Here is a 14029-nt window from a genome sequence, read left to right on the forward strand (position 1 = left end):
CTTCGGAGTGTGAACTGTATCCTTTCAATACAACAGTTTTCCTAATCTTCCAATAGGCCACCTTGTACAACACCAGAGACCAATTTTAATCCATGCCAGTTCTGACAAGGGTGCTCTTTGCTGATAAAGCTATACCCAGAAAAATTCATAGGTCTCCCCTTTTCTTTCAATGTGAGGCTCTTATTTGGCTACATCATATAGTTTTGATTTTTAACTAGGGTGCCATGGCTTCTAGGAGTGCCTTGAGATCCTTTCAAGGGTACCAGGGTGGGCCTCAGAGTGTTACGAAATACGATTCACAAGATACATCTGAGGATTTTAAATCCAGTGTCAAAATATTCTGACCTGGGTTTTTTTGTGATTTTTTGTGACCACTTTTTAAGAGAACAATTTTTAAATAATTTTTATATAGTAAAAAAAACAAGTGAAAGCTAAGAACTGGCATTTTACAAAGGGTGCTTTGAATCTGTCAAAGGATGTATTGAGCCTGCCAAGGGATGTCTTGGGTATAAACAGATGGAGAACTGTTATATAGGGAGCTAGCTTACTTTCAAGGAGACACCTAAATGAAGGAGGACCTGCTTACCTTTAGTTCAATAGCATAGGGGCTAGGACACATGACCAGGAAATGGGACCCCCCATATCCCTCCCCACTCCCCACTCTCCCCCGCAAATACAAACACATACAGAGGGCTTGAATTCATAACTCCAGCTTCCCAGTAAAGTGTCCTAACTACAAGGTCATGGGCTAGGTAGGGATTTTGAAGCTGTCCCATCAGACAGCCAAGAGGGAAAGACTAAGAGGCAGAAGAATGCATTCCTGAGGAAGGCACTGCCCTGGGAGAGACAGAGACCTGGATATAAAATTTAGTAGGACAAAAGAGAAAGGGTGCCTTCTGAAATGCATCATATATATGAAAAAATGGGCCTTAGATAGAGATAGGTCAGAGAGTAGACTTTTTCTGTCAACAAATAAAAGTAATGTATAAAATAGGTAAATAAAGTTAATATTAAGTGAATTAAATTTTAAATATAATCTTATGTATTTACTCTAATTAAAAAAAAACTTCAAGTCTTTAATAACTTTGTACTTTTTTCCCAGCCAGAAATCATTAAGGAAGGAGGTATTTAGAGTCCAATAAAACTTCAACATGCAGCACAGGTCTTCTGCATCTATCTCTTCCTGCTCAGCCTTGCACTAGGCAGCCAGGCATTTCTTATCAGAAAATAGTAAGTCTACAATCTATCATTATCATTTTCTCAGTCTGATTCAGTCTTTTTTGCAGAATGAAGGCTTTACTGCCATGTCACCAACCACCTTTGTCCACTCGCACACATGACCTATAAGATTATACTTTTCTTTATCAGCAATTTGACTTGTGCTTTTTTCCTGGCAGGCCTCCTTTATTTCTCTGCAAAGAACCATATGGTATAGAATTACACAACTAAGCTAACTTTGCTCTTTCCCTCCCAACAATTCATATCCACACATTTACAGCTGTCTAGAAGAATAAAAGTAATTTAAATACAGAAACAACTGCAGTTTTCTATCAGGAGTTTAACTTTCTGTAGCTTATCTGAACATAATACATTTATTATCTGTTAGAAAACATTTAGACAGCAGACAGCTGTATTGATATGCCAGGAGAATTTATTCTCTTAAAGTGCTCATTTTTCTAATACAGAGGTATAAAGAGATGACAAGGACTAAGCAGTAGGTGTTACTGCTTTGACTTCTGCAAGCAGTAATGTAGAAAATAAACAAACTAAACCAGAATTTAAATTATACACTGCAGAACCAAGAGTATACCATTTTTGCCCTTTCATTTAATTTCATTCCTTAAATGATAAATAGGGGATACATTTTTTTTCTATGAAGACAAAGCACATTCTAGTCCCACTGCTAAGACAATGCTGAGTGATACTTGCTTAATATCATTCATATTTTTATTGGGAAAAATGCAGAAATGAATTCCTGGCAGAGAGTAAATTGCAGGTGCAGTTGTATAAAGATGATTTAAAGAAACCTCATTCTAGAAGAAGAAATATGTGAAGTCTAATTGCTGGCAGGATTAAATTTATACAGTTGCTGACAGGGGAAAGATGGTAGCTGAATTCCTGGCAGGAGGAAAATGCGTGTTGCAAACCGTTGATAGTGTATTTGTAATACTCAGAGTATGGAGGGTACACACAGGTCTTGAATTTCTGCCTGTAGAAATCCTATATGGTTCTAGGAAAAACAATTGCACTCTTGGCACAAGTCTAAACTAAAGGATTTATTACTTGGGGTATAATCAAAAGCTGAAAGTCTGATGAAAAAAAATGAAGTTAAAAGTTTATTGAATAGGTTGAAAGGTCTACTATAGAAATAAAAGACACTTATTGTAAACTACCATTGTATGAAAAAAAGAGTGTGTAGCTGTGCCAATGGCATGGTTGAAGTAACTTATAATCAATATATACCTTACAGATAAAATGCCATTAGGATAACTGTATTATTATTACCATGCCAAATGCTGTGTGATTATGTAATAGAATAAATTTGGATTTAAGGTCCCTCTCCTGTTCCCAGCCCCAATAGTCCACAAGTCCATATGTGTTTATTTTTGTTCCATTTAAATTGGTTTTCATAGGAGAAGACCTCGAACACCAGTCATTAATCATCTCTGTACATTTATTAATAATGTAGTAAGTTCACACTGTGTGTTTTACAGAAAGTTTTCAGCTGTAGCATTTAGTGACAAATGATAGGAAACTGCCTTGTGGAGTTACCTCTTTCCAAGCGTTGCTCCTAGGGACTTAAAGGCAAGTTACAGTTCACACTTTTACTGATATAAGTGACTGGAAACCCGTCTATAGCCGTAACAGGACAGAAGTTTGGCACAAAAAAGCAGTCTATGCCCATAACCAAACAGAAGTTTGGCGCACACAGACTGGTTTAAAAATGGCAGAACCCAGTCTAAGTTTTGTCACCCCAAAGGATGAATGTGTGTTCTGTTCACTACAAATCTAAACTATGCCACTTATAAAAAACAATGTAACTTGGATCAATTCTGCCTTGGACTTTTTGAATGTCCATACCTAGCCAAAGGCTGCAAGGATATAATCACGTACCATTTTATTGGGTTCATCTTACAGTTCTCTGCATATTCAGCAAGAGTCAGTGGCCAGTGCATAGGGAGGAACTAGAGCCATAGGCCTGTTTTTTATCCCTTCATGCCCTTTTGAAATACTAGGCAAACTCAAAGTAGTAGAATAGAACTAGGGTTGGTATTTTCTTCAAAATGAGGAATAAGAATTCTGTTGAGCCCATTTGAGGGTCAGTCACAAGCAAGTCAAAAAAACACTCATTCCCTGACCAAAAGAGGTAATTGGGATTATAGGGAAGTAGGGCTGGAAAAGGTCAGCTAATCCAGACCCCTGCTCACAGCAGGACCTTCCCTGACTAAACCATTGCATCCAAGTGTCTGTGCAAACTGCTCATGAAAACTTTCAAAGATGTAGGTTCTTGAAATTTCTGTAGGTGGCCTTTTCCAATGCTTGACCACCCTCATAGTCAGAAAGTTCCTCCTAATCACCAAACTATATTTCTCCTGCTGAAGTTTGAGGCCATTGATCCTAGTTCTGTCCCCTAGGGCAACAGAAAAAAAGTTCATTTTCATCCTTACTGTAATTGGAGTGCTTGGGAAATTCTTTTGAGGTCCTGTGAAAACATTCAAGGTTTTTCTTTTTCTTTTTCCTAAAATTAAATGAAAAATCAGTATTTTCAAATCATTCAAGAACCAAATAACCAAAAAAGAATTTTAGTTTGTTCCAAGTGAATCATTTTTATTTTCATTAATTTTGAAATGTGTTTAGATTGCAATGTTTTATTCCTTTGCATATATTTTACTATACATTTGCTTAAACAGATGTCATTTGCCACAAATTATATTTTGAAACAAAATGTAATTTTGACTAAAAATTTTTTTAAAGGTTAATTAATCCCATTTTGAAAATGTTAAAATTTTATTTTAAAAAATTCTCAGAATAGGAAACTGTCAAAACTTCCCTTTCTCTATAAACAATTTCTATTTTAAAATCTTGGCATTCATTAATGAAAAATCCTTCCAAAAAATTCTGATCCTACCCTGATCATCACTGTTTAAATATAGCCAAGAATATCTGCCTTAGCCCATTGTTCTAACATTGACTCTGAAAAGAACAGCAGCAACGAAAGAGGAAAATTATTTAAACACTTTCCTTTCCTCTCTTACCTACTCTCCCTTGCAGTTCATCCATATCCCAATTCCCAGTCAAAACAATTAAGTTCTTGAAAGATAGTCTGAACAGATGGTGACTATGCTCACACTTTCAGAACTGGGCAGTTTAAGAGTTCATTTCAGAACTGTGAGTAGAGAGGTGACAATTATCTGCTAGGGAAGGTAACCAGGTACTTTTGATTCAAAATTGCACAAGTGATATATGTCTAAGTGCCACAAGTGGCATGGATGGCCTCTCTATGTGGCATGCAGCAGACTGGAGAGGGGCCAAGCAGAGCAGCAGACTGAAGCAGCACTTGGAGCAGAAAGCAGAGCAGCAGATTGGGGAGGGGAAAGGGATCAGAGTGGCACTCAGAGAGGGTGCAGGGATAATTTGTGGCATGCCTGCCAAAAAAAGGTTGGCCCCCAATGGTTTAGGTTACCTGTTTATTGTGATTGTTTAGGGAGGGAACAATGTTCACTTTTTTGTATTCTAAATATTTTATAAAGTAGCAATGACTAACACAAATATACACTGAAAAATGTATAGGTCAAATGGCAGTCCTATGCTCAGAAGCAGAATGCCAACAAGAAAAAGAAAGGGAAAAAAACTCCTTATAATTATTTTCAGTTCCTTCAGTCAGGACTGAATTCATTTTCTGATGTAGTGTCTTGATGAGAGGAAAGAGATACATCTGTAAGTACTGTGCAAGTTCCAGAATAAAGGCTTCCTGTGGCTTTCATCTGACAATACACAATTGAGAGCTGTAGGGTGTGTGATGATGCAAAAACTCCCATTGTTACACTTGATTCCTGTGAGCTACAGGAGGGTAAATATAGCTTAGTGAGAATTTTAAGCATAAAAAAATATTCAATACAGATTATGGAAAGTTCACCTGGATAAAGCTTTGGAGTTCCTTGATGTCTACTTGATTCTTTTAATGATTTAGTAGCTCAACAGTTTATTTTGACTTTGTTCTTTTTTTCTCTTAGGGTAATATTACATGTTCTAGTTTTAAGGAATGTTAACAAGTGCTAGTTTTAAGGAATGTTAATCTGTGTTAAGGTTAACTAGTGTTAATGATCAGTCACATATTCAGAGTTAATACCCTAACATGCACTGCTCAGACCTGCTCCTAAAGGGCTAGCGAGTAAGGGCATGGTCAGGGGCTCTAGGTATGCTCCATGACTGCCCTGCTCACTGGCTCTCTAGCTACAGTATAGGCCAGGGAGGAGTGCGAGGAGGACCTCACTGTGATGTTTGAACCATCCCCTCCACCTCCTAAATCATGCCAAAGCCCCCATCAGCCCTCAGATCTCCCCCTGCACACACACAAGATTAGCCCCTATATCCCTAGATTGCTGCCCTGCTACCTGAATCAACCTAAGAGAAGCTGTGGTGGCAGGAAAGGGGGTCAAAGGCACCCTTGCAGCCCAGCCTGCCCATTCACCCACATGCAGCCCTCACTGGGCCTTGAAGCTCCCTGGCAGCCCCCCTGACCCCCTGGGGCCAATGGGGGTCAGAGAGATCAATTAGGGTGGCAGGGGAGCAATCTGGAGGTGGAAGGGGTGATTTCAGGGTCAGGGAGGCAATTTTGGGGGGCGGAGGGAGCAGCAGCCCAGCAGCTCTCCACCCACCCAATCCCTACTCTCCCCACTCACCTAATCCCCACCTAGCTTTTTCTTAGCTGTTTTTAGCTGTCAGGTATCTGTAGAATCCTGGATGATAGGTAGTCCACTTGGGAGCAGTGCCTCCTGGGATACTGGAAGGGTGCAAATCGGTGGTTTTATCTCAAGTGAACATCCACAAGTTAACTAACTCAAGCTAGGTAGCCCACTCAAAGATAATCCTAGACTGAAGTGGCATAATTTAAGATGCTCAAAGGGCACTTAGCACTAGATAATGAGCCTTAATACATGAACATTCAAGTTTTAAGTTCTCTTAACATGATCTACTTGTAATGTATAATCTTGCCCTTAGTATTTGATCTGTATTAGATGAACTCTACAAAAGGCTGAGGGAAAAGGCAAAACCTTTTGTTTCTACTCAAGATTAAGAAATGAAAGTTACAAGAGAGTTGAGAATATCCTTTTGGGAAATTCCATTTTTAATGATTTATAGAAAAGGGTCACAAAGAAATAAAAGTACTCTCAACGCAATGTTCAGTAAGAAGAAAAAGGAAAGATCACTAAAGGCATTTTTAGTCCACTTAAATAAAAAACAAACAAACAAATGTGTCATGTGCCCAGGAGAATCTAGAAAGCATTAAAACCATATTTTCTGACGTACATTGATGATTCAAAGCAGCGGCCACTTTAACATCACAGTCATAACCATCATAGCATAACAACTGTCAGCTCAGGGAAGGAAAGTATCCCAAATGATGGTGCTTCTGTTCTGGTTTGACCTAACTTTTATGAGCTGATGTATGCCCTTGCCTTACTTGGTAAAACACAGGTTAAGGAGTGGAAAAGTTTTTTTTAAAGCCTGCTCATTCCAGAACAGTTTGAAAATACAGGACTGGGGCTCAGGGAAATGTGGAGGAATGCAGGGGAATGCACATGCCTGGGGCTCAGGGTAATTCTTTCTCTGAGGAGCAAAGGAGTTGGAAGTGCCACAGCTCCATCTGAATATGTGTAAACCAGCTCAGCTCAATGGTTAAACATAAAGGGCATATGCTGCTTCTAGACATATGTGTTGGAAATTACTCCCACATGTGAGGTATGTGTAAACAGCAAAATCAATCTAGCTACCACAGGTAAGAATAAGAGTGAAGCCATGATGTATGGCCTAGCACAGTATGTACCCATGATGTCTCGAGATTTTGTACTCTGCTCTTAGCCAACGCGGAAGCTTGCATCACCTTGTCTTAACTGCTTTTGTTACCTTTACTAAGTAGATTAACGTTGCAATGGATGTGCAATCAAACCTTCAGTTTCCTGAGTGGGCATGCATTCTTAAGGCCTTGTCACATATCCACTTGCAACAGTTGTAAATAATTGGAATTAAGGGAGTGTGTAGATGAAATGAGGGCCCTAAGTTGAAGCGGTGGCTTTTAAAAAATACTGCTTCAATTTAGGGCTGACTAAACTCTCATGTCATGCATACACCCTGCTGACTTACCTGCCTCTCCAGAAAGGAGGGGAGGGCAAGCTGACAGTGAGCAAAGCAGTCCCTGGGTTGTGGAGGGGCCTGCTGCTTCCCTCCGTGGCAGTGGCAGCCACTCCCCCAGGTGGCACCTTCACACAGGCACCCTGCTCAGGCGGTCCCAGGGGGCACTGCAGGGAAGCACCAGGCCTCCACACAGCTCAGGTAGACAAGCAGGCTCCAGGGGGAGGAGGGTGGAGACCAGGCTCACCGCTTTTCTTGGGCAGGACCTGCTTTCCCAAGATGCTGCCAGGCTGCCTGCAGGGCTTCCTGCAGAGCCCCTGAGCTGCACAGTGCTTTGCTCTGCAGCTGCAGGGACAGAAAACAGAAACTCCTCAAAGGAGTTTTAGTTTTCTGTGCCCCAAGTCGTTTAAAGCGCATTATACCACCAAATTTCCTACAGTGCCTAGAATGAATGTGCAATATGCCACTGAGAGGGGATCTGGTCGCTGTCTACAAACTGGCCAAAGGAGACCAGAAGGTTATGGGAGAGTCCCTGTTCCCCTGAGCACTACCAGGAGTAATGAGGAATAACAGCCATAAGTTGACCAAGAGTAGATTCAGGCTAGATATCAGGAGGCACTACTTCACAGTCAGGGAAGCTAGGATCTGGAACCAACTTCCAAGGGAAGTGGTGCTCACTCCTACCCTGGGGGTCTTCAAAAGGAGGCTATATAATCACCTAGCTGGGGTCGTTTGACCCCAGCATTATTTCCTGCCCATGCCAGGGGGTCAGACTTGATGATCTGCTCAGGTCCCTTCCAACTCTACGTACTATGAAATTATGAAATTATGAAACTATGGAACTGAGGCATGCAAACACCAACACTATTAAAGTGGTTCAAAAGCATTTAGTCTGCTTTAAAGTGTCATGCACACGTGCCTCTCGTTTCATCTACACATGGCCTAAGTGACACATTAAAATTAGTATGTGTTAGGAGATAACCCTCACCTGAAAGTGAACAATTTTGCAATGCCGCAAGGACATTAAACATATGCTAAACTGTATGAACTTATGTCTGCTTGCATTTTAACAACCCGTAATAAGTGTTAGGTTGAATGCATAACACTGTCTTTGCCCAAGTTAGGAAGCAGCATGAAAGTCAGACCCTTATAGAACAAATGCTGGAGACAGAAGCAATAGGTCTCCTAGGGCTCCCTATATGGCATATGTAGCCCAATGACAAGAACTCAAAAAAATTTCCACTGTGTACTTTATTCATGCTCTCTGTGCTTTTTAGTAAGTGTTAACGATGCAAGCACTGTTAATGCTGCAGTCCTAATGTGCAGAAAATGTTAATGTATGCATTAAACTATTTTACAAAAAGCACCTAAATTATAGTGCATTTTAAAGTGTTTGACAGGTGGGGGCATTTTAACTTGGCTGTATTTTAAGAGCTGCATCTCACATGTTTCTAATGTGGGCTGATAAGGGGTTGCCACTCTTGTTATGGGCAAAACAGTATACATTATGTTAGACCCCGACTCCATGCGGCATCCAATGACTAGGGAGACGACAGTCCAATTGTTCATGGATCCTGGTACTCATTAGCCAGAGCAGACAGGGAGCAAACACGAGCACACATTGCTCACAACAGCTTTATTCAGAATGGAGACAGCTTTGGGCCAGGTCCCAAAAAACCTCAACAAACCTGGAAACTGCGCTGAACAATAGATTTTTCCTACATTTATACACTTTCATTCAAGTTCATTAACATTCACTCCTCCTTCGTCCCTCCTCTTGTTCCACCCATTTCTCTTCCCATCTCAAGCTCCACCTCTGTTTATGGTTTTCTTCATTAGCATGGAATTGCCTATGCATTTCATTCATTTACATTTCCTTTTTTTATGGGTGTATGTCTAAGGCCTTGAACTCCCTTCTTTTGGTCAATGGGCAGACTCTGGAAGTTTCTTTACCAAACACCATTCACCCTTTTGCATATGTCCATCTTGGTTACATGTTATCTTCCACATTCCAGTCTGTTTTTCTGTCCTAGATTGTGCTATCGCCACCCTTTTTGGGCCCCTGTATCTTATCTTGTTCCTCGCTATAGCTGGTTCACAGCACACAGACTGAATTGCTGCTTTTTTCCAGAAAAATGGCTAACACAATTAAGATGGTTACCTAACATAAGCAAAATCTTATACATAAAAGATATATATCTATAGATAGATCTAGATATCTATATCTATCGATAGATAGATAGATAGATAGATAGATAGATAGATAGATAGATAGATAGATCTCACAACAATCCTATTATATGGTTAAAACTACTTGCCTAAGCATCTGCAAGGTTATTTTAATACACCATTTTGCCTTGTGGTCAGCAGTTTTTTTTCTGAGACACAGGTTAAAGCCTTATTCCAGCTGCAGATCCAATGCTCCTCAATAATCCAAATTATTGTTACCCTAACACATTACATAGAGGAAGCTGAGGGACAACTTTCCAACATGGAGCTTTACAACACCTGACAGAGGACCCCACAGCACAATATCAGGAGAAACTAGATAAAACTCTTAAAGTATCTACCACTGGAAACAGAGGAGAGTGTTGGTGTTTCCACCTCTGGGAACTAGGCCACACAACTTTTACTTATTATATAAGTTCCACAAACCTGTCAACCCATTGTCTCTGTCATTGGCACCATCATGGAGTGAGTTTCTGGTTGTGTTGACTCTGTTGTATTTCCATAAGCCATCGGGCCTGGCAGCTATTAGAAAGACACCACAGATTTTTTAAAGAAACTGGGATCCATTGGCAAACTTCCAGAAAACACCATATGAGCTACCATAGATGTCACATCTTCATAATATAAACATGCAAGAAAGAACCTCTGAAGAAATTTCATCAAGACTATAGCAACTTCTAGCCCTGCATCAAAATAAGTCTGGAATACTCTGCCCAGAAGATTCATTTCCTAGATACTACAGTGAAGGTTTGCAATGGCCACTTCACCACCACATTGTATTGGGAACCAGCAAATCACCACAGCTGCCTTCATGCCACCAGCTTTCATCCTAAGCAGACACTAGATCCATGCCTATATTCAAGCTCTACATTACAACCATATCTTCTCTGATCCCACCTACTGGTATTTGGATCAGGGATTGCTACAATTACAATACAGTGGCAAAACTAGTCACTTAAGTCAACAAAGGCAGATGCAGACTTGCTCCAACCTGCTATAATACCAAGCCCGAACAAGGACAACAGAATCTCCCTGGTTCTCACCTACAGTCCCCGGATTGAACACCTTAGACACATCATTAATGACCTCCAACCCCTCCTGGAAGAGGATTACTGTCTCAACCCAATCATGGGGGACTAAACTGTCCTGGATTACAGGTAGCTCCCAAACCTTAAAAGACATGTCTCAAGGAACAAAATAACTAACTCCTATCTTCACTAAAGTATCAGGCCTTGCAGTGGACACAAATGCCGGCTATACCTCCATTAATACAGACCACATCATCACTGAACCAAATAACATCTGCAACTCTACCAACATCAGATACACCATCACTTGCTTACAGGTCCCCTCTGGTGTCTTCATCAGGGCAATTTCTATGTGTAAGAATAAATGAACGTTAATTTGGCAGCATCTGCAGAAAGAAACAAAGGCCTATGGCAGAAAGCTTTAATATCCCTGCATATTTCATTTCAGACCTTAGGATTGCTGTTCGCAGGCAGCAAAATTTTAAAAACCAGTTTGAGTGGGAAATTACAGAACATGAAATCATCCAGAAACTGAACTTTCTTAAGTATAGTTTTAAACAGGATTACAGATTCTTATCCCATTACCTGTAAAGCTTTTGTGACCCCCTCTGTTCCTAGAGTTCTCCACTGGTTTGCTTCTCCCAGCACTACCCCTCTTCCCCTCATCCTCTCCTTCTTCCCTTGCCATTTTCTGTATTTAAATCACTTGCTCCATTTTATACACAGCTCTATGTTTGTCCTTTTACAGCATCTGATGAAGCAAGCTTGAGTTCACAACAGTTTCTGCACTCTCTCTCTCTCTCTCTCTCTCTCTTATATATATATATATATATATATATATATATATCTTATATATCATATTTAGCTGAATCTAAGACAATCCTGAATTTAAAGTGGCTCTCCAGTAATTAGATGTTAACATGGAAAAATTATGCATTTGTTATAGTTTTCTATAGAATCTAATTATTGGACAATCATTATATTCACCCCATCCCCCACCGTTGCACTGTGTAAAGCAGTAGTAGAGGGTCAGAAAGTGGCAATCAGGTGGTGGGGGAGGCAAGAGGGTGACAGGCATTAGGGGATGGTGGGGAGGCAGACAATGTAGGTAGGTGGGGCAGCATACAGAAGTTGCTGAATGTTGTTTATTGACTTTTGTGGGACTTTTTTGCTAATAGTCAATGTAAGGCAGAAGCTGAACTGAATACTGGGCAAAATATATTCTTGTTTTTATACCCTGTGAACAGAACTATTAGCATTTTAATTTATATGTTATTCACTGAAAAATGCAAAATCAAGGCAACCAAACATTTATGAATTCAAGTCAAATGCTGTGTGATGGAGTCAATGAAGAAATGGGAGGATGACGGGGAAATCAGAAAATATAAACATTTTATTTTGACTTTAAAGAATGTTTTGAGACAAAAGTTATTTAATTTTAATTAAAAAAATTAAAAACAAGAATGTGTTAACAACCCATGTTTCCTTTGGTTCAAGTGAAACATGTCCTAAGATTTCAGGGGTGTAGGTTGTAGCCATGTTGGTCTAAGGACATAGGCAGACAAGCTTCTTTGGGTAAATTCAATTATTTTTTATTTGACCAACTCAAGTACTTGGAAAAATTCTTCTTAGCAAGCTTTTGGGCAAAAACACCTTTGTCCAGCTGAGGAAGTTTCTGCAGATGGTCTGTGCTCTTCCTGGATGGAATGGTATGTACTGAGCTCTGGCTGCTTTACCACTTTATCCAGGAAGAGCACAGACCATCTGCAGATGCTTCCTTGGTCTGACAAAGGGTGTTTGTGTCCAAAAACTTGCTAAGAAGAATTTTTCCAACTATTTGAGTTGGTCTAATAAAAGATATTGGATTTACCCAAATAACCTTGTCTGCACGTTTCCTAAGAGGAATCTTTTGAGAGGTTTTGTTTTTGGTTAGAGAATTGAAATGTCTATATTGTAGAGAAAATCAAAACAACTTGTGGGGTTTTTTTTATTATTTTGGGGATAGGGGGCTCTGTAGCCAGACCCTACAACATATTTTAGTTTCACAGCTCTACTTGAGAAAACTATTTTACATTCCTACTGATGAGTATCGCTTATTTCACTAAGTAGTCTTGCTGAAGTCAATGGGCCAGATCCTCACTTGTCATAATTCCACTCTCAGACACTGAAGGTAGTTTCTTCAGCTAATCATTTGGCCCACTGAGCTTATTTGGGAAATGAATGTTTTTGCCATCAAATAACGTGCAAAATATATGCCTTTAGGTCAGAAATACCAGTTTATTAAATTGCTTTTAATAAGCCTGTAGAATTCAAAAATGCTCTAGGGCAGCAGTATTCAAATAAAAAAAAGTGATTGAGGCTGCGCTATGACGAACAACAGAGATTATCATTCTGTTCAATTATGAGATATGACCCAAGGATATATAATATTGCTTGGATGGTAAAGTCAGTTCAGTGTAAGAGTGTACCAAAAACAACATCCTGCCAACTCTTTTATTAAACAAAATTAATGGTGATTTTTATTTCTCCCAGCAATAATACAGTAGTTTTCAGATCAAGTTATGTCTGGAAAATCAGATGACAAATGAAAAATTCAGCTTGAAGCTTGAGGCACAAAGGAAAGCCAGGGCTTAGCTTCAGGCTATCACCACTGTAATTGCTGAAACAACAACGTTTGGACAATATAAATATATATGGATGTGAACCCTGTGACTTTCTAGGTGGCAAACTTGCCCTGCTGAGAAGAACTACTGAAGATTATTACCTTAAGCTGTCTTCTACTCAGTGCTGAAATAGTTTGAGTTAGCATGACTATTTAAATAGTCTTGGATATGGATAGAATACAACTGGAAGCCATGGTAAAGGGACCAACTTGCAGAGTGGGCTCCTAGAGGACAATTTATGTACTTGATACTTTGTGTAACAGCTTTGGCTTTGGACTTAACCACCTTGTAAGGCTATGTGGTTTATAATTGGGGAGGAGGGGGCATACAGAGCCCTCCTGCTCTGAAAGGCAGATTTCCTTCTTGACAGACCAGATAAGCGTGGATGTTTGGTTTCCTGAGGACAAGTAGTAGCAGTGCACCTTGCATCACCATTACATGTCCCCAAGGAATACCCATGCCATGCGCACTTTGGCATGTGGCAAGTTACCTTGGGTGGGGTAGGGGAGGCTGGGGCCAGCACTGGGCTTGCCCCAGCAGCCTTATATAGGGTTCTGGGGGCCTCCTAGGTCTGTCACAGTAGGGATTCTGTCACAAAGAGCATGGCCAGCAGCTGCATCACAGGTCCAGGTGGCCCGGCTTCACTTTTGAGTGGCACATGTTGCCCATGCATGTGCTGCTCTGCTTTTTTTTTTTTTTTTGGACCCCTGGATATCCCACAGAAAAAAAGGGAGCAGCACATGCATGGGCAGTGCT

This window comes from Alligator mississippiensis, chromosome 5, assembly GCF_030867095.1.
Source record: "Alligator mississippiensis isolate rAllMis1 chromosome 5, rAllMis1, whole genome shotgun sequence".
NCBI classification, from domain to species: Eukaryota; Metazoa; Chordata; order Crocodylia; family Alligatoridae; genus Alligator; species Alligator mississippiensis.